This window comes from Cryptotermes secundus, unplaced genomic scaffold (assembly GCF_002891405.2).
Source record: "Cryptotermes secundus unplaced genomic scaffold, Csec_1.0 scaffold631, whole genome shotgun sequence".
NCBI classification, from domain to species: domain Eukaryota; kingdom Metazoa; phylum Arthropoda; class Insecta; order Blattodea; family Kalotermitidae; genus Cryptotermes; species Cryptotermes secundus.
Genome location: NW_019742970.1, coordinates 153,506 through 174,419, shown reverse-complemented (window position 1 = coordinate 174,419; position 20,914 = coordinate 153,506). Strand labels below are relative to the sequence as shown.

The 20,914-nt window shown below is 45.9% G+C and overlaps 1 protein-coding gene across 10 annotated transcripts in view; it reads right to left on the bottom strand.

Annotated features, from left to right (window-relative positions):
- Positions 1 to 20,914, bottom strand: part of LOC111873584 (actin-binding LIM protein 3) — a 137,311-nt gene that overhangs the window by 104,719 nt on the left and 11,678 nt on the right. For 4 of the 10 annotated variants that reach the window (XM_023868410.2, XM_023868413.2, XM_023868416.2 and 1 more), the window contains exon 1: positions 2,485 to 2,846. The exons of 1 other annotated variant lie outside the window; for it this stretch is intronic. The gene's annotated coding sequence lies outside the window, so the exon portion shown is untranslated. Of the gene's footprint in view, positions 1 to 2,484; positions 2,849 to 20,914 lie in introns of those variants that run through there. 5 more of the 10 variants (XM_023868418.2, XM_033755124.1, XM_023868412.2 and 2 more) reach the window with 3 other exon arrangements.

The following is a 20,914-nucleotide window of genomic DNA, read 5'->3' as shown; positions in this document are numbered from 1 at the left end:
GAAAATAATTTTAAGCAAACACTTCGGGAGTTCCCAGGCTCGAAACATACGCAACACTATGCCTTCACCTCCAGCATTTTATTAAGAGTAACAAACATGGAAGCTAAGAAACATTTTCAAGTCACACCGCCAAGAGAAACAACCTCTTTACTCTTAGCTCCTCGTGAGTACAAGTCTTTACGTGACTTGCCTTATGTGAGATGGCGGAACGTGATAATACCTCGGCCGGACTGAGTGTACAAAAAATTTGTGATCCGGGCAACATGCTCCATCATTCCTCGGGCCAGTGCACAGCTGGCATAGGAAACAGAATGCAAAATCCTCAACACGCTGCAAATAAGCTCAGGTGTTTTAAAGTCTATTTACTAGCTACATCGAGGCGGGGTACTAACTGCTGAGCCAGCGAATCTGGTCGTGGCGATGATGATGAATCAGTGGAATGCGGCTGGTTTTCAATCCATCCTGAAGTTGCAGTGACTGGCAGGATATCCGAGCACTGTGATGCCCAGTGCGGGCGACAAGTTACCGCTTGCCCACACCGCTGACCGCCTGCAGGTGCGACAACACTTGGCTACCAACCTCAGTAGGGAGGATGGGTGGGTGTGTTAACATTGCACCCAAGCCATTCACAGTGCAAACCTTGCTTTCACAAGGGCTAAATTGTTCGTATGCGCATGTCATAGCAACTATGCTACCAGCCGGAAGGTCGTGGGTTCGATTCACGACGAGGTTACTGGATACTTCACTTCACCTAATCCTTCCAGCCGCACTATGGCCCTGGGGTAGACTCAGAAATGTCGTACCAGGAATATTCCTGGAGGTACAGGGCGGCCGGCGAGTAAGGCTGACAACCTCACCTCCATCTGTGAGCAGATTGTCTAAAAAATGTGGGAGCCTCGACGTCTCACAACCCTATGGGCCTCCACGGACTGTTAAAGGGGGTAGCTTTACGTGTACTTGTCACGACGCATATATTTTCATGCTTCACTACTAATATTATGACAAGAAATTGGTGCAAAAACTGCATTACGCAGGTGCTCGGGCCCCCGGGGCGCATACCGTTATTTTACTGAGGACAGGTTCGATTTTGGGAGACGGTCTACATAAATTATTGAAATTTAATACCAAACGAAGCAGTTTCCGAGGAAAACTCAAATGTTGTGTGATGAGGCCCTATTTTGGACAGAGGGACATTCATATTCGTCGGGCACCGACTTATGGATGATTTCTTAAATACTGAATATGGGGAGGAAAAAAAAACAGTCCAACCTTTCAAACTGTCTACGAGAAAACTGGCATATCGCGTCTGGGCCACTAGATGATGTAGTTCTTCTAATATACCACCTGCACAGTTTTGTTTAGGGAAACTGGTTCCATAAATTACTGAAATTTAATCAAAATCGTTAGACCGCTTTCAAGATAATCACAATTTAATGGGGCCCATCTAAAGGGCCTCTGTTTCCGAAGCTAGTGTTCATATTCACCGGCATATGGCGGATAAACTCTTTAAATACATATTACGGATACAATCCGTCCACGCGTTCAAGCAATAAAAAGCAAGGCGCACAGACAGACGGCATTCCGAACAGCAGCCTTCGTATTCGGGGGAAGGGATGTAAATACTCAGGACCCAGGTATCTACATGCTATCATACAGTACGCAGGCCTACGTAAAAAAAATTCCATTGTTAAGCGACGACAAACCAATGTACGGTCATCTTTCATCAATAAAATATTTTTTCGTCTTAGTTTTAATGACGAAATATGTGCACCGCACGGGTTGGCATAGCGGTAACGCTGTAGACTTCTACTCCAAAGGTGTTCGGTTCGAATCTCGCACACGATATTGGCTACCACGACCGGCGATATTCCTGGCCGTACTCAGTCCCTCCAAGTAAATACCAGCATAGTACGTCTATTAAATCACGGCCGTTTCCTTCCAAATTCTTACCAACTCACCATTAAACGCTATATAGTCTAGCTAGTGACAGCGCTGTAGAAACCGCAGGGGGGGAGGGGAAGCAAACATATGGACGAATGTGTAAATTTTAAAACTTATTTCTATCAATATTAAAGCAGGTAACAGAAATGCCAAAGACTGACAAGGGAATCGAACCATCCAGCCTATAAATGAGAAGTCTACATAATTCGCGAAACAAATTCCACGAAATCACGATCATATCTCTGAAAACTGTTGCAGCAAATTCAAATAAATAGGGTATAAGCCCCTGAATTCGGTCACATCCCCCATATTCCAAACCGTGTGCTTGTATAACTACATATTCAAAACACAGCAGTGTATTTCTCACAAGGCTCAAAGTTCTACATGAAAACCCAAAAGGATTATAGTAGCTTGCAACTGCTTCGGCGTCGGCACGTTTGCCATCAGAAATTTGACTTCAGCCAATTCGAATATACAAAATGTGGGGGGGGGAATATATATGTATGACTCAATACATCTACAATTTCTAAACAGAAAACGTACCATATATCTGAAGAAAATTACAACGGACAACACAACTCAACAGCGGCCATTTTACTCATCTTCTTCGGCGCCCACCAGAACCCTCACACGACAACAAATTCATACGACACTCCTACGTCAGGTCGCGCCTGATTAAGATAATTACAAAGTACTAAGCAACACTTCAATACTTCAACTGTAGCGTGCCCGCACACCTCGTCACACCTGTGCAACCAGAAAGCACTAAACCGACTGCAGGGCTGGACACTTCACTACAACACTCGCCACAGAATACAAGTCTCCGCTGGAGAAAGACAACAAGACGACTGCCCGTCGATCTACGTATCCTTTCTGTGGCATTCACAGCACACACGGTCTCTCCTCGGCCGCCTCTACAGCAACTATCTATCTTATTACAAAGGCGTGTCACCATGACAACACGTCGTCATAGTCCGCTGCGGTGAGTAATCCTATCTCAGCTGTGAATCCTCATAGCAATTTACTTCGCAAAATTAAATAAACATCCGATCAAAACTTCTTCCTTCTGTCGCCTCTCTATGAAGTAATACGAAATGTGTGCACTCAGCTTTAATTACAAAACGCAAGAGCTGGTAAATGCTCTACTAGACAAATGTACCTCATCATTGTATTCCAAGGTATCTCTCGGTTCAGTAGCCGAACATGAATTACTTTGAGAGATTCGTAAAATCACATACGCTGGACAACCTTGTTTATACCATAACTGTCGCTTCTTTGTGAATATGAAACGGTTGAATTCAACCTAAATCACAAAAGTAAGGGCTTAACAGATATTAAACTGCTGTAAAGGTTCTTCTAGAAATACACAATTACCACATAATCGTACTCCAGGAAATTTCTCTCGGTTCAATGCTCGAGGATCGATTACATAACAAAATTGCCACAATTCCATTTTGCAGAATGATATAAACATCTGGCAACTTTCTTCTAGCTTGCTCCTGCTCCCTTCAAAAGTGAAATTCAACTTTAAAAAGTAATTAAACCAGTTAACACAAATTACGTGCGTTTGATGTCATGTCATGTACACAGACTTGCCGCTGCAAGAAGTCTCTCTAAGGAAATGGCGCTTCGGGTACGAAAGAGATGAAAGGATAACATTAACATGGATATCTTCTGCGGGCTACTATGCACCCTGACAGTGACGTAAAAGTGAAGTTATCCCTGGACTTTACGCACCATGCCATCAAGACATATAGGGGTGTGCAGGTATAGCTCCACCATTATTAACCTTGCACTACATGGACGTGGGTGGTCAGCTTCACGACCCGGCCGCTTTTCCCGTAAGGAAACACCTCCCGGTATCCATTGTATATGAGGCTGAGTCGGCCTCAGAAGCGGTCTGGGCGTCATGGAAGAAGGAACATTTTCTTTCCCGTACCGGGAATTGAACCCGACTCTTCAGCCGTCCAGGCCGCGGCCTACCCGCTATACTGACTGCGCTATCCCAGCTCCCACAATAGTGCCGAATGGTGAAATGGAAAGAATATGATCGGAAGTGGTCGTGGCCCAATTCAGACATCTGCCTCGAGGGACTGGGTAAAGCCACAAAACTCAAAAGTCAGGATAAGTGGTGATTCGACCGATGCTCGAAACCGGAACCTCTCAAATACGAGTATACCTCTACTCCAACCCATTCGATACACGAGGCGACTGTGAGGATGGGAGGTGGATAGAACTGGCTCGGGACTGTGTCGCATGGTTGCACTTAGTACCACAGGTGTTGACCCCGGAATTCTACTGTCACACGGTTTTAGTTACTTCCGTGCGTGACTGTGTTAGTCACCTGACGTGAAGTGACTATCTCACGGGGCACGCGGTAGCGTAGTTTGTCGAGGCACTATGCTACAAGCCGTAAGGTCGCTGGTTCGATTCTCGATCTCACGGGATTTTCAAATTTACATAATCCTTCCAGCCGCACTATGTCCCTGGGAGAAGACTCAGCCTCTAACACAAAAAATTACAAGTAATCTTCCTGGGGCTAAAGGGCGGTCGGCGTGTAAGGCTGACGTCACCGCCATCTGTAAGCCGACTGTCTAGAGAAAATGTGGGAACCTCGGCGTCTCACAACACTACGGGCCGTCACGGCCTGTTACAGGGATAGCTTTATAGCGTTACGGTTAGTGATGCATTTCACTACAACAATCTACTAATGGCCAAAATGTTCTCTCCGCGCTCACAGGTCAACTGCCCGTTACATAACGAGACGTATATTAAAAGCTTACTCCCATAGTCTCTCTCCAGCGAAATCAGGAACAGATAAACCACACCTTCTTGTATCTCGTGACCACTACCTGTGACGGTATTGGAAAAGGTTCAACGACCAAACAAACGGTATGCGAGTTGACAAGTGCTGTCTTCCGGAATGTGACACCGTGTGCTCAGGCATAAAATCATCGACGTTTCGGAGGAACGTATACTGACCCCTCCCCCCCCCCAATCAGAGTCAAAGAGTAATTCAAACGAGTAACCAGCAAGAAACAGGTGTCGTCACATCCAAGTAAGCAACCCTCATAGTCACCGGTGTGAGATCCTCAAATCCAAACTTACGGGATTTATTCGAGATATCGAACTTCCACTGTACAATATATCCCTGATGTGCTAGTCACCGTCACTACAAAACCCTGTTATTAGTTCCAGTCCTAAGCAAGTTCAACCTCACAATCAACGTCATTACAGACAAAAAAAAATAGGCAAAAACTCCGATAAACCTTTCCCCTCCCAAAAAAAAAATTAAAAATCACAAAAACGTATACAAGAGGTACAGGAACACTGTCACGACGTTCCTGTATCAAACTTCACGTTCACTGGATCACGAACTCCACGCAACAAGAGCCCCCCCCCACCCACAATAAAAACTTCAAACCCCGATGTATGAAAGTAAGTGGAATTTTAACTAAGCAACCTAGCTTCTTTGGGACAAAAGTGCCACTTTTCAGGACTTGTGATTTGTTAAAAGTCACTGGTAACCGTTATAAAGCTTTCGCGTTCATCACCTGCAACCCCCCCCCCTTTTCCTTAAGAAAGTGGAAGTATAGCTGCAACGTGTCGTGCTCCCAGGTCTTCGTCCTTTGTGTAACGAGTACCCTAACTAAAATCCGACTGATGTGGGGCCGGAAAGGGCAAAGGGCTACTGTAACATCAGACTCAAAAATTCAAAATTTTTAACTTAGTAGTTACAACCTATAAAACCAATATTAACGACCGTAGGAATTCGTTGCGCTGACCACGCGACACCCGCTATCCCCTAAAGTTGGCACTACTTTTTTTTATTGCTGGTGGGGTGGGACTAAGTCCCTTGTACTGCGGCCACTTCCGGCCTATTGTACCAGCCCCAGATGATAGGTGGGGGTGATTGCGGAGCAATTGGTGGAATGAAGATTGGCAGGGGAAACCGCAGTACTCGGAGTAAACCTGCCCCAGCGCCACTTTGTCCACCACAAATCCCACTTGACCAGACCGGGCGTCGAACCCGGGCCGCCGCGATGGGAAACCAGCGACTAACCGCTTGAGCTATGACGCGGCCCAAATTTGGCACTAACTTCGCCGAAAAGCGGCGGACGTTCAGTCGGCATAGTTCGTTTGCGGACTACAGGCCACGGAGTTTAGTTTTTTTCTAGTTCATTACAACCTAGACTAACGAAAATTTCCTATTACTCAAGAGATCTATAAACTGCGACCAGCATTCTGGCTGTGTCTGGGGACTCAAGCGAAGTGTTGTGTTTTCTCTTCAGACCATCTGGCTGCACGCTTCACACAGCCATTGAGATAAATTATCAAGAGAAGGTTTGTTGTAAAAAGGAAACAAAAAACGGAATATTTAATATCCCAGGTAAGTGAACTGGAAAATTACTGGTCGAATATCCTACGCCGAACGAGGCAAGCAGCTGTACATGGGTTGGGAACTGAAAGGTCCATGCACATATGCAAATTACATCTCACAGCGGCGACTATGGAGGGTGCGCCTATCTTCTGGGATGTGACGACGCTCAGCCTGGTAGAATGCGTCCATCTTCAGGGTCAAGCATTAAACCGACAAAGGAAGCATTAGGCACAGTAAAGAACAATTTACTCTGCTTCTGGTAGGGGCCTTGTCCTTTGTGCCTAAAGATGGAGGCTGTGCGTTCTACCGATACGTCAGCAAACTTCTACCAGGCTACACCGCGTCACATTCCAAAAAACAGCACTCTTTTAAATTTTACTTCCCAATCTGGATCCGTTATAACAACAAAAAAAATTGGTAACTTTTCCCTTCCGTGGAAAAATCAATTTCAGATCTCTTGCTTTAGGTACAAACCCGAGATTAAGGGCCGTGGGGATCCGTTGCGCTGACCACGTGACACCCTCTATCCGCTAAAGTTAACACTAACTTCGCTGAGAAGCGGCGATCGCTCGGTCGGTATAGTTCGAGTGCGGACTTCAGACCACGGAGTTTGTTTTTTTGTTTGTTTTGCTTTAGGTACAATCCATCTGGTAACAGTTCAACCTCACACGACACTAAATAAAGACATGATATATACATAAAAACAAACGCCAAACTGTTGCGAGGTGACGTCAAGGAAAGAGACGCCAACATGTAACTGTGATGACGCGGCTTGTGCTCCTCTTGCCTGCCACCTGCTACTCTACATTGAGGATTCTGAAGCATGCAGTTATCTGGGAAGTATGGAGCAAAATACACTCCACGGTACAGAATTAGCCCCGGTCAGTTCAGAAACGAAAGAGATTTCTGATAGGGTTATCATTCTCACTTCCCACACTTCCAATATATTACACACCTCGAAGAATAACAATTTATTTACTTATTTGTATATTACTTAATGAGGCTATTAATTACTTACTTACTCATAGAGTTGAGCCCTTCTGGAAGAACCGCCAATTCTGCAACTACTCAAGAATTTCCCAGCATTTTATTGAACCCGAAGGTTAATTACCGTGTTCACAAGAGCCCTCCACTGGTCCCTTTCCTGAGCCAGATCAATCCAATCCATACCATCCCATCCTATCTCTCCAAGATCCATTTTAATACTGTCCACCCACCTACGCCTTGGTCTTGCCAGTGGTCTCTTTCCTTCTGGCTTTCCCACTAATTCCTCCTCTCCCCATAATGAGGCTATTAATAGCTCAGAATATACGTCGAATGGATGGATGACGGTGAGCACTGAATGAGAAATGACGTCGAAGAAAGCGGCCGTAGCCTATTTTAAAGCACTATCTGGGTATTTTCCTGGGGGATGGATCGCGCTGAGGATATCCAGCAGACCCTCAGTCAGTATCGCAGTCAAGATTGAACTGGGTGCTTCTGAATATTAAGTCCGAAACTTTGCCGCTGCAGCCAACTTGCTCGGCTCAGAGAATAAAAAACAATGATACTCGACAGAGCGCAGCCGCGTCCCTTCCATTCGCACGCTATGGATTTACTGGGCATGCGTCCGCCTGTGTACCCTCTAAATTGTAATTGCATCGCCCCGGTTCCTCTTACCGGAAAACGGGCCACGGAACTTAAATGCATCCGTATTTGTTTGCTCCATATGGAATCGACTTCTGAGGCATCCTATATCGACTACTGAAAGAAACACAATTAACGGTAGGAAACTGGACTACCGACTTAACCAACCAACAACAGTTACACATAAAGAGCACAACATACGGAAAAACCTGTTTCACCTTCCACTGCCAAAAAATTCGAGCCAGTCCAAATTCTGAAGGAATTTATTTTACCAGAAGTTGCAAGTCGGCAAAAATTATGTGGCACTCTGTACACAGGGCCGGAATCCGACTACACCCCGAAGCATCCTAAATAGGTTTAACTGTGACTCATGCACTCTCCAACCACATTCCAGCTCTTATCCTGCTGTTCGCCAGTCAGTCCAGGGGTGTACAACATACAAGGCAACTGAATAGTTACTAAGACCTGTCTCTCCTTCGTCCTGTTCCCATTGCTGCACAATAAGTTGTGGATTCCGTGCCCACACGGCGTCTACACCTGTGAGGGTGTTACACTATCTGCACGAACCACAGCACGTAATACCTTACACAAGCAAAACAAGTCCTATGTAAGCAGTCTCCATTCCCACCGCGCGTGAATGCCGGAAGTTATGCTGAAAATGAAATTCGGCAACTTTCTAACGCCGTTACGGGCTGCATCACTAAGTGACGATGACCCTCCAGATGGAGTTCAGTGACGTAAATCGTTACGTCATCATTATAAAGTTAAAAAGGATGTATCCCTGTAACAGGCCGTCGAGGCTCCCACATTTTCTAGACAATCGGCTCAGAGAGGGCAGTGAGGCCCTATGAGCCGGCCGGCCGCCCTTTACCCCTGAGGAAGATTCCTGGTACTCGTGTGACATTATAAAGTTACCAGATCCCACTTCCAACTTACGGTGGGAAACAAAATCACCATACTGGGAATTCCCTTCAATACACTGGACTATTTTTCCCCCATAAGGTTGCCCACTGAAAAGTACGGCGCGTACTCGGACGTGTTCCAGACTAGCAATACAAAGCTGGTTTTCTTCGGTTCGTTTTATATACATATACATATTATATTACATATACATACATATATGCATACATATTAGTTCACACTATTCAGCCCGAGAGGTACTTGAGAACGATCGGTCGTCATAAGCTTCCATGTCTGCGTGAATGACTGACTTCACGGTACCAGGGCCCTGTCGCTGATCTGGAAGGGGGGGGGGCTGGGAATGTTATCACCAGGCATACGAACGTCCGCCATCCCTCTTCGAAGCCCGTCCCAATTAATTTGAATCTTCACGATCTTCTTGGAACGTGATGGCGGCATGTAGTCTGGTGAAAGTTCTCCGACGTTTCGAAGGAGCACACTGCCTCTGCTTCCTCCTTGGTTCTTGCAGCCTGATTCCTTCAAAATGGAGAGAGTACTTTCCTCCGAAATGTCTATGAACTTCAACCAAACTATACGAAGTCACATCCCAGAAGATAGTATTGGTCACTGTCATTGACGTGGGCATATAAAATCCTTCTTCACAATCTACAGCTTTAGGATCCGTTTTAATATTATCTTCCATCAGAGGCCTAATCTCGGGCAAAAGACGAGGCAAAGCAGGGAGAAGTTTTATTCACACGAAACGAAGTCTCTCGTATGGAATATTCCGTGAGAAGTCACTTGGGATTAAATTTCCACGGGACCTAAAGCTTAACTGTATTCCCCCATAAAAAAGGTGTCCCTCACTGGTTCATTCACTCAGGCAGCCAACCCCAGTTTACATTTACACAACCTGTTACCAAAGAACCATTTTCTTCTTTTACTATTCTCACACCACTATTTATGCACACATTTATTTTCAGTGGACCGTAAACCAAGACTCTCCTGGTCTGATTCATAAACACCGACGGCAATGGCCATGTTTGCTTCTTTACTCTCGAGGGCGGACAAATTCTCTGATAAGGGCGCTTTTCTCTTTTAGACAAACCTTCATATAAATACTATAGTATAAAGCATAGACAGAACCCGGCTCCCATGCAAGGTACGGGCTCAATTTCCTCTTTGTGCTCAGTTCATTGGGTGGCAACTTCACTGTTATGACAGTTGGCCTGATGATTCATGAACTGTCCGCCCCTCCTCCGCCTCGGCCGACTGTAAATGGCGCAATTCTCACAATTATGCAACTGCAGCACCGGTTACCACACACGGATACACTCTCCGATGTTCGCTTTCGTGTGGCGACGCGTCCTCAAGGTGATCTCGGTGCGTGACGACACAATTATGCTGTTTCATCGACACATATTACATGGGGGCGGGGGGGAATGAGAAGATGGTACTTAATGGTGAGTAGGTAAGATCGTCTTCAACCGGAGAGACTGTGGAAAACCATAAAAGACCTCACTGACGATATCCCATAACTCAACGAAGATTCGAACACAAGTATATGCAGTCTTTATTTTCTTTATTGCTAGTGGGGTGGGACTACGTCCCTTGTACTGCGGCCACTTCTGGCCTATTGTACCAGCCCCAGATGTTAGGAGAGGGTGATTGTGGAGCAATTGGTGGAATGAAGATTGGCAGGGAAAACGGAAGTACTCGGAGAAAACCTGCCCCGGCGCCACTTTGTCCACCACAAATCCCACTTCATCAGAGCCGGGACCGAACCCAGGCGGCCGCGGTGGGAAGCCAGCGACTAACCGCTTGAGCTATGGCGTGTTCAGGTATATGCAGTTACTGTACACCAACCGTCTCATCTGTATTACTGTTGGGTGATCAAACTGGAAGCTGATTTGGTTTTTTTCTGCAAAGAGAAACCATCATACAGCTGGCAGACCTGCATGTATACTTTTGTGCATTACTTTATGACGACACCAGTATCTCAAACTGCATAGCGTCGAAACGTGAGACGACTGGCGGATGAAGTGCAAAATATCCGGAAGGAAACTGTCACGGCGTAATCCTGGCATTTTCCGCCAGGACTGAAGAAAACGGCGAAAAGAAATTCAATCATGATAGTTGATGTCCCAGCGGAGATTTCAACCGAACAACAGGGTTACCAATATACGAACCTGTTCACTGTGTTTATCCTACAGGCTCTCACATACTCATCGAGAGTTGCAGTGATCATAGTTAGCGTTGAACGAAAGCTGGCGAGCACTGCACAAGTTACAGAAACGTTAAATCCTGCCGAATTCGAACTCTACAGACCCACGAACAACAAAAACAACACACTCCGTGGTTTTAGTCCGCAAACGAACAATACCGACCGAGCGACCGCCATTTGTCGGCGAAATTAGTGCCAGCTTGAGCGGATTGAGGGTGTCTCGTGGTCAGCGCAACGAATGCCCACGGCCGTTAATTTCTGTTTTCTAGACCGGAGCCGCTATTTCCTTGAAATGGCTCCTCAATTATCCTCACGAGGCTGAGTGGACCCCGTTCCAGACCTACTTCTCGGAAAATCTGGTAGCGCCGGGAATCGAACCCGGACCTCTCGATCTGTAGCCAGGAACTCTGACACATGGAGGAGATAAACACAAGCTGGCCCATGGATGGAGTAGAAACAATCTTGTACAGGGTTGTGAACCCGGTAGCAACAGCTCTTATTAAGGATTGCCTTGGGGTTATAACGAAGCAGCAGAACCATCTGGCCGCTGGCAGTACACTCCACTTCCCTGCCACGTAAGGCAGAAAAACAAGATATGAAAACAATAGCGTCACGATCTAGCCTTGTTTGTATGCTCCATTATTCGCTGGGACTTGCAGTTTTACAGACCACGTGCCGCAAGAAACCCGCGGCCACGAATACACAAATCCCATTTATTGCAACATAACAAACAGCAATGAACCATAAACCACGACGATTTCATATTTTCCACATCTGTTTCAGCCTTCATGCAAAAACTCTGTGGCAGTACGTCAATCCATAAACATGCAACCTGACGAAGGAAATGTCCCATGTGCCGACTCTGGTTACCATCGCTGTTGAAAATACAATTTTCTAGCTTTCTAACGATGACGTAACGACCTACGTCACTATCGTACGGTAACGCATTCTTACAAACAATGTTACAAGCACAGTTAATTAATATACACAAAGCCGGAATTATAAGGTACACGCGGTTGAAGCCTCACTCACACAAGATAAATCATTTAAAAATGAGTAGGTAGTTGAGGCACTCTCCTAAGAGGCGGAAGGTCGCGGGTTAGATTCCCGATCAGGTGATCGGATTTATTTTTTAAATCTATGTAATCCTTCCAGCCGCAATATGGCCCTAGGATCGACTCTGCCTCTAACAGAAATGAGTACCAGGAATCTTCCTGGGGATAAAGGGTGGCCGGCGCGTAAGACTGACCTCACCTCCATCAGTGAGCCGATTGTCTGGAAAATATGGGAGCCTCCACGTCTCACAACCCTATGGGCCTCCACGGCCAGTTATAGGGATACCTTTACCTTTATTTACCTTACTTAACTGGAATTAATATAAGTGAATAATTACATAATCACATACGAAACGAGTGGAGAAACAAACTGGATGTTTCACAGGCCATAGCGTGAAAGGGACGCTGTTAACTGAACAGGAATACACTGGTTAAGGTACGATATAAAAAAGCGAAATGAGCTCCACGCTTTCTTTCTTAACCTCGGCACCAGATGGATGCAACCGATCGGCATCACGCTTACGTAGCTTTACCTTCGGGGAAAGCGCCCCCGGAACCCATCGGACAGGAAGCGGTATTGGCCCCTCAGCCGGTCTGAACGCTGTTGGCAGAAAGAAATCCCTGTCCCTGCCGAGAATCGAACTCCGATTCCTCGTCGGTAGTGCAGCTCGTAATCTATTTACTAAGCCAACTGAACTGTCATGGGAAACGAGTAACGTGAAATGCGACGGTGCAAGAAACTCATTAACGATTATGACGTAAGGACAGCAGCACCAAATCATCGCGTGGATGACACTCTTGCTTCACATTCGGAAGTCTTGTGTTCGATTTTCGCCCCACAGACCTATATTACCTCGTTTCGCGTGCTTCCTACATCACTACGTACAAGCACTGTGATATTAGCTTAGAACAGGCCACAACCACTTCCTTTTTCATCCTTCCCAATCCAGCACCAGAGAATAATTCTACAATTCGACGCTATACAACGTGGGCAGTTTACAAAATTACCGTCAAAACAGACCATAACCCCATAATCAACCATCGATAGCGGCAAATCAACGTGTAAAAGACTAAGAATGTGCAGGATTAGCAACCAAGCGCCCGCCAGTCTTCGTTGTCTCTAACACGAAATGGCTGTACAGTGCTCAGTGAACACAGCATCCCAACTTCAACTTATTACAGATCCCCAGCGGGAAGATGGGATCTTGCAACGTCATCGGCGGGCAGACTCTTGCAGCAAAGTTCACCTTGGCTTCATTTCCCAAGGTCAACTGCTTTCAGTAAAACAAGCTGTTACGAGGTCCGCGGATCTTACACCCCTGGCCCTGGGTGAAGCAATTTGTATAAGTGACCTCAAACAGCGTTACTTCAGACGAAAAAAGATGAGATGACGTCATTCAGGAGGAAGCCGGAGAGATACTGCCAAAGTATTGGTTGACTACACAAAATAAAAAGAACGAAGTAGGTGATTTATGTTCAATGTTGTCATAACACATTCGTCTAAGCATATAAACTACTTAACACGTTAACACTATGACACAGAGTTACGTGAGTAGGTCACGTGTGATCATTCATCTGATCAAAAAGTGCTGTAACGACTAGGATATGGGATAGACGACCGGAGTTCGATTCCCGGCAGGGGTAAAAATTTTTCTCTCCTCCATGTAGTTCAGACAGGCTCTGGGACCTCGCCAGCCTCTTATCCAGTCGGCACAGGGGCGCTACCCCCGGGGGTAGAGGCAGGGGCTTGAGGCCGACCACTGAGCTCCATCCTGCGCACAAGTTGTGAGGAGCTATACCTCCACTCCCACATATGCCTTCATGGCGTGGTGCCTTGTTATATCGTTAAGTACAACGATAACTTTTTTTTACCTTTAACTCTACACACACACTATATACTATCTATATATATAACTATACACACACACACATACTATACATACAATTTTTGCTTAGAATGACCGATACTACGACCTCCCAGGACATTGACCTTTGCCCCTGGAATACCCTGTAAACTTCCAGTTTCCACGACTATACAGTGCTTAATGACAGAATCACTACTCAATGATGAATTGCCTAGGGTGCAGATGGAAGCGATACTGACCCAATTTGAGGTACCATATCGCTATCCGCTTCGAATGGCTGAGGAAAACAACGAAGAACCTCAGCATAGCCTGTGTCCGAACCAACATGAGATCTTCCACAGCTGAGTCGGTACAGCGACTGGCTGGGCGGTCCGGGTTCAATTCCTGGGAGCGGAAATAGATTCTTCTGTATTCCACAGCGTCCAGACCGGCTCTGGGGCCCACTCGGCCTCCTATCCAATGGATACTTGGGGCTCTTTCCCCCCCCCCCCGAGGTAAAGCAGAAGTGAAGTGAAAGCTGACCACTAACCTCGCCTAGTGCCTAGGTCAGGAATGGTGGAGCTGTACCTCGACCCCACTGTGTCTTCATGATGTGGTACTTAATTAAGCACAGGGACTTCGTCTCTTCGTCATACCTTCCGAGTACGAGGTTCAAAATGTTACCACTAAACTTTCACGTTCTGCGGATAACTGAAGGATCGTCGTTAGATACATCAAGAGCTAAGGTACTCCAGATCCATCAATCTGTCAGTTTATAAACATGTACATAGTCAGGGACATCCCCTTGCCCCGATTTGCATTACGGACTTTCCCACTGAAACTTCGCCCTGGCTCGCAATCAGAACGTGAACTCGCTCATCCGAAATCCACATGCAGACACGGGACACAAACGGTACCACATCCAGAAGACCAGAATCTCAACGTACAAAGATTGTTTTAATTCTGTTGACAGGTTCACGGCTACAGGTGCGCCGCGTGCCGCGTGTCGCGTGTCACATACGAATTTTGCCGATGAGTCAGTACGCCTGATGGCCGATAACATTTGGAATGAAGGGAAGTTATTATCTTTGTGGACCGCTTCACGGAATTATGTTTCACGGCGGGCACTGCGGTACGTTTGTGGGCGTTTGCTTATGATTTGTCAGCAGTAGGCAGCAGTTATCAGCTCCATTTATTCTCAGTTACAGTTAGTGAACAGTGTGGTACGTCAAAGTGCGGTATACTTTCCAGCAACGTGTATTTCTGTGTGCACCTGTGTGAGGTCGGATCTGCTAGAAAATATTGGCGAAAATTTCGTGACAAAAATGTACCTAGCGGACAAACAATTAATAATTTGGTGAATAACCTCAGAACAACGGGACTCTAGTCAAGCGATAAAACAAAACACACGCGCCGATTGCTTTAGGAGAAATCAGATGGCATAGGGGTCATAACTGAACGTACACACAGAAAATCACTGAAACGTCTACCTCGAGTGACTGGAGTGCCGAAGTCTAGTGCAAGAAGGGCAAAACAATTGCTGAAGCTTGGACCCTACAAGACAACAGCAGTCTACGCCTTGCACCCGGGCGACCCAGCTGGCAGGGCTCATTCTTGCAGCTGGTTTCTACAGTCTGTCGCCGAAGGTGAGATCGATCCGCAGTTTACATTCTTTTTTCATGAAGCATGGTTTCACTTACAGGGGTACATAAATACGCAAAGGTAAGAACTTCCCTTCACTGCAACGTTATCGTCCGTCAGACATGCTCATTCATTGACAAAAATCGCATGCGCCTCGCAGCAAGCGGCGCACCGGCCGCAGTGAAGCGCAGAGCCGTTAACCGGTCAACAAAGTAAAAATCCTCCTTGTATAATCCGATTATAAGCATTTAAAATCTACGAGTCTTGAGTCCTAACCAATTATTCGACTAAATGCAATAAACGGCATTTAAATAATTAAACGAAAAAACACAAGGCACACTTAATGCATATTTTGTCAGCTATTTGGTATGCAAAACAGAAATTCATCAAATATCGCTGTCAGACTACTGTAACACTATCTGCTATGCAAACAGTCTTTGCAGGACAAATTGTTTTTCATGTTGACCATGGGCTATTAAATTAGTCTTCCAAGCCAGCTCTGGTGACACACTGACGTCACTGCTGACAGACTAATGAGCACTAATTGTGTGGTGCACAACTAGACAAAACAGGAGACAAATATCGCGCTTCGACAAACGACCATACCTGGTTGTGTATGCCTTATATGTATCGTAATACCGCACGTTTCGCGTCTTCTTGTTTGTGCGTGAAAAATATACATACATTCAATTGATCTTACATAAAGAATCCGATTGTTTAGGAGTTAACGTCGAGTAGCACGGCAGAAGTCCTCATACGTTTCGGAAGGCTCGACAAATGTGGCGCGCAAGAAGCGAGCAAAGCTCTGCTTTCCGCCTGCTTCTTGCTTGTTTACTCCTCGGCTTCCTCTTGCACTACAGAGAGGCAGTTTGTTCTCAGCTAAACATCCGACTTCTACCAGACTACACGGCGTTAGATCCCATAAGATAGTACTCGTCACAGTCACCGTTGTGATAACATCAAATTCAGCCTCCCCTCGTCGCTGTCAGAATGGAACGAAATTTATTCCAATGAAACGATGACAAATTAAAAAGCTGCGAAGGTCATGTATGTGGGGTGGGCAGCGTACAAGGGGCATGCAGCGCACGCAGTTCATTTGATGTGATCATGTGAAGGGCCCTGCCGCCACACACAAGCCCACGGTCACAGAGACTTGCAGCCACACAATATATTAAACCTCTCTGTACCTGTCCAGTTCGCGAACGTGTGACGTAAATGTAAAGTTCTCTCTCTACTCAATGTATCACCGCGTCATAAAGATGTACGGGGAGCACAGCACTACATGCGGGTGTCAGATTCACGCCCCAGCCGCTTTAACCTCGGGGACTGAGCTCCCGGTACCCACTGAATAAGAAGCAATGCCAGTATGGAAACTATACAATAAAAATCTTTTGCACCTGCCTGGAACCGAACCCCAATTCCTTGGTTAACCAGTCAACAATTTCTTCACGAGCTATACTGGCTCTAATGGCTGGAAGCAGAAGAAGAAAATGGAACCACTGACGCATAATCAACACCTTCCTTCGTACTCAGGAACCATTTCAGTCTGCTTCAGAACCGAGTGCCCCTGAGGATACCAGGGGGTGTCATGGGAACCGAGACATGAGAAGTGCCCATCATCTGGCAGTACCAAAAAGCATGAGTAACCTCCCACTGTCACAAAACGGAATCTGAAGACAAAACTCGGGTTCTCTTAATATTTCTGTTATGATGAATGCCTTTGCGACTATTTCCACAAAACGAACGCTGTGTCCCAGTGCAAACTCAGATCAAGGTAGCCGGTATCCGAGCCTGGACTGGAAGCGGGGACCTTCCAAATACTAAAAACGAGTTCCAAAAACGAGTGACCAATTCGACCAGAGAATATGGTCAGACGAAAGCGCGTATGCAGCACCGTCCCATCTCTTTCCTATGCAGGCAGGCAATCACAATGTACGGAGATGAAATGGGAAGGCAGAGAAGTGAATCTGCTGATGTAGTCTGCAATATCAGGAAACGTAGCTAACTGCACACACGTGTTCGCCTTCGTCAAAACCCAAACTCCGCTCCTTTGAAAACCTTTCAAAGGTCACCGCCCACATTTTCTGAAGTACACTGTTCGTAATTAAAGTACAGTAATCAAGTTCGTGGTTGGGGTTCTGCCCTTCAGTCGAAGCCAAAGACCAAGCCATGATCAAAGGAACCTCCGAAACCACTGAAGTCTGATGCTGGAGGGCCTGCCATGAATGCTACAGTTCACATGAGTCCGGACACAGTTTGACGTCAGTCTCCGTGCGTGTGCTTATTTTGCGACGCTGTCACTATCTCCGCCAAGTATAACTAGAATGATCAGTGAGATGGACAGCGCATGTAGCATGTATGGGGGCGATGACGAATCCATATAGGTATGGAGTGGACTGATCTGGCTCAGATCACGGACCAGTGGAGGAATCTTATGAACACAGTACTGCATGTAGAAAGCAGTCTTCTAGGATGTGGCGCCGTGTAGATATTGTGTTAACCGACGTTTCGGAAGCCGCCAGTTGTGCAACTACTCAAGGAACAAGAAGGTTCAGCACCGTCTACACAAGAACCCTGCACTGGCCTCCATTCTGAGCCAGAACAATCCGGTCCGTACCACCCCGTCCTATCTAAGTCCACCCATCTACGTCTTGGTATTCCTAATGGTCTCTTTCCTTCTGAGTTTCCCATCAATATCCTATACACATTACTCCTCTCCCTATTCGTATTATATGTCCTTTCCACCTCATCCTCCTTGATCATTACTTTCTGCCGACGTATTGGTTTGAAAAATTGCCGAATAGTATCATGAGGGAAGCGGTCTAAATTTCAGGAGGTGCCCAATCGTCCTTTCCACTTAAGTGTATAGAAAAGACTGATAACTTCAGACACACACGGACCTAGAGGGACATGCTAAGGTCGAGATTAATCAATCTGTTCGAAAATAACTCGATTCAACAGCAGGTGTTTCCACTAGTAAAGAGGAAGGGTTGAAATAATAAACAAGTGTTTGCGCGGAGATTCACAGACTACAAACACCAAATCACACCAGAGGTTCTTATCCCAGCGGAAACTGGCCATACAGGCATATCCACAATTTCTCTCAGTTCAATACAAGCATCTCTTCTCCAGGAGACAGTGTGAGAATAACCCTGTGCACACAAGGCGCGGCTATCTGCAAAAGCAGATGAGCAAGTGCACTGACTGGTAAACGAAACCACAGATTATTTTATTCCAAGCAAGACAGTTAACAAATACACGCAGGACTACCCACAACATTTCAAACGAACGGACGCAAGAGTTCAAAGACCTCTATACAATTAACATTGATGTTAATGAATTTCACTTTCACTAGAAGCGGTTACAACAAAAAACTGGCTGTTGTAACGCGAAAGCGGAGATGTTACTCAATGTCGGTGACGACAGAGTATGGCAGGAAGGAAGAAGAGTTCGGGTTAGCTCGAAACATCAGGCTTAATGGTTTCCTTCCGCTGACCTGATGCCCTATATGGGTTACCATAGCAACCGGGCCATTCACGTGAAGTTCCGCACTATACACGACGACGCCTCTATTGGGATAATAAGAAAACTACGCCGTTTGCATCAGCCTCCTTTTATCCTCTCTGAAATGGAGTTACTGTTAATAATCAACGTCTCTTCATACAATCTCAACAGCGGGGGCGCCTTTCTCGTGACGAAAAGAACCAGGCAAGGAGAGTACAGCCAAGCGAGATATGGGATCACGAGTTATCATCGCACGCAAGTTTAGTTCGCTCAGTTCCCGCTGCTGCAGCGCCACTGTTTCAGTTTGCTTTGTGAAAAGAAGGCAGTGTCAGTACCTTTCATAACTTTAAATTAATATAAAGATATCCTGTTATTTTCAGATGTATATACATGCTTATAACACTGCATTTTCGCGACTTCAAGACCACCCTGTACATCTACATTTATCTCCTACATTTCGGCGAACATGTCCACACATATGGGTCCAATACACTATATATTTACTTACTTATGGAGCTGCACCATTCTTGGGGAGAAACTAAATCTGCAGCTACTCAAGAATTTCCCAGCATTTTATGGAACCCGAAGGTTCATTACCGTGTTCACAAGAGCCCTCCACTGGTCCCTATCCTGAGCCAGATCAATCCAATCCCATCCTATCTCTCTAAGATCCATTTTAATATTGTCCACCGACATACACCTTGGTATTACGTTTATCTAGAGAACCAGTCCAGGTCCGAGGCTTTGTGGGCATTTTCGTAACATTTATTTTTTTACGGTGAGGAGTTGTTAGCCCCTCGCACAACCCCCAAGACCACCTTTTGTCGGGTGTCCGCGACTGCTTATTCAATATATTCGCAGCTTCCCTCCATACCTGGAGTATCTCTCCTCCATCCGCAACCTGAGGACGCGCCATGCCGTGGTGACAAGGGACCCACCTAACATGGCACTAAACACTACGATCGAAACTTGGTCCCTTACCAGGAGGAAGACAGTCCATAGACTGAGGGCGTCTCAGAATGGGGTGTTGCGGGAAATATCAGAACCTAAGAAAGGTGAAGTACTCGGATACAAAATGCGGAAGTTCTCGATCTCTGTTCTTCACCTACTAATTTTCATAATTATTAAATCAAGCGGTATAAGATAGCTGGGGCATACTGTACGGAGCAGATGACAAATGTATACAAAACTTCAGTCAAAACAACACAAGGGAAGAGACCACTAGGAACACCTATGAGTTTAAGAGGTCCGAACAAGCGAAATTTTACTGTACTTCGAAACGGATTAATGCGCAATGTTGCCACAGTATTCAGGAGACACTAAGATGTAATGCGAAAAGAGACGGTGGATTATAACGAAAACTAAACCGAGTATTGGAAGCCGCGAAGGAACAACATGACCTAAGTACAAATTAAAATAACATACTAGGTGCGACAACTTAATTCCCCAATGGGAATGCAATGCCAAGAGAGACGGTGGATCATAATGAAAATTAACTGAGTCTTGGAAGCCGTGAAGATACTACATGGCCTAAGCACAGATTAATAAAAAAACATACTTCTAGGTGCAACAACTTAATTCGCGGAATGGCCGCAGCGTGTCGCTGGGGTGTTAAGTCAGGCAAACGAGTCGTTTGTTCCCAAGCGGCAGAGGAAGCAGTACCTGTCCGCGGTATACCGCTGGCGGAAAAATGAGTGACAAGAATCTGGAGCTGCGGATAAACATCAAGTTTTGTGTGAAGATGGGTAAATGAGCTATTCACACGTTAGCCCTATTAACAGGGGCTCATGGTGAATAC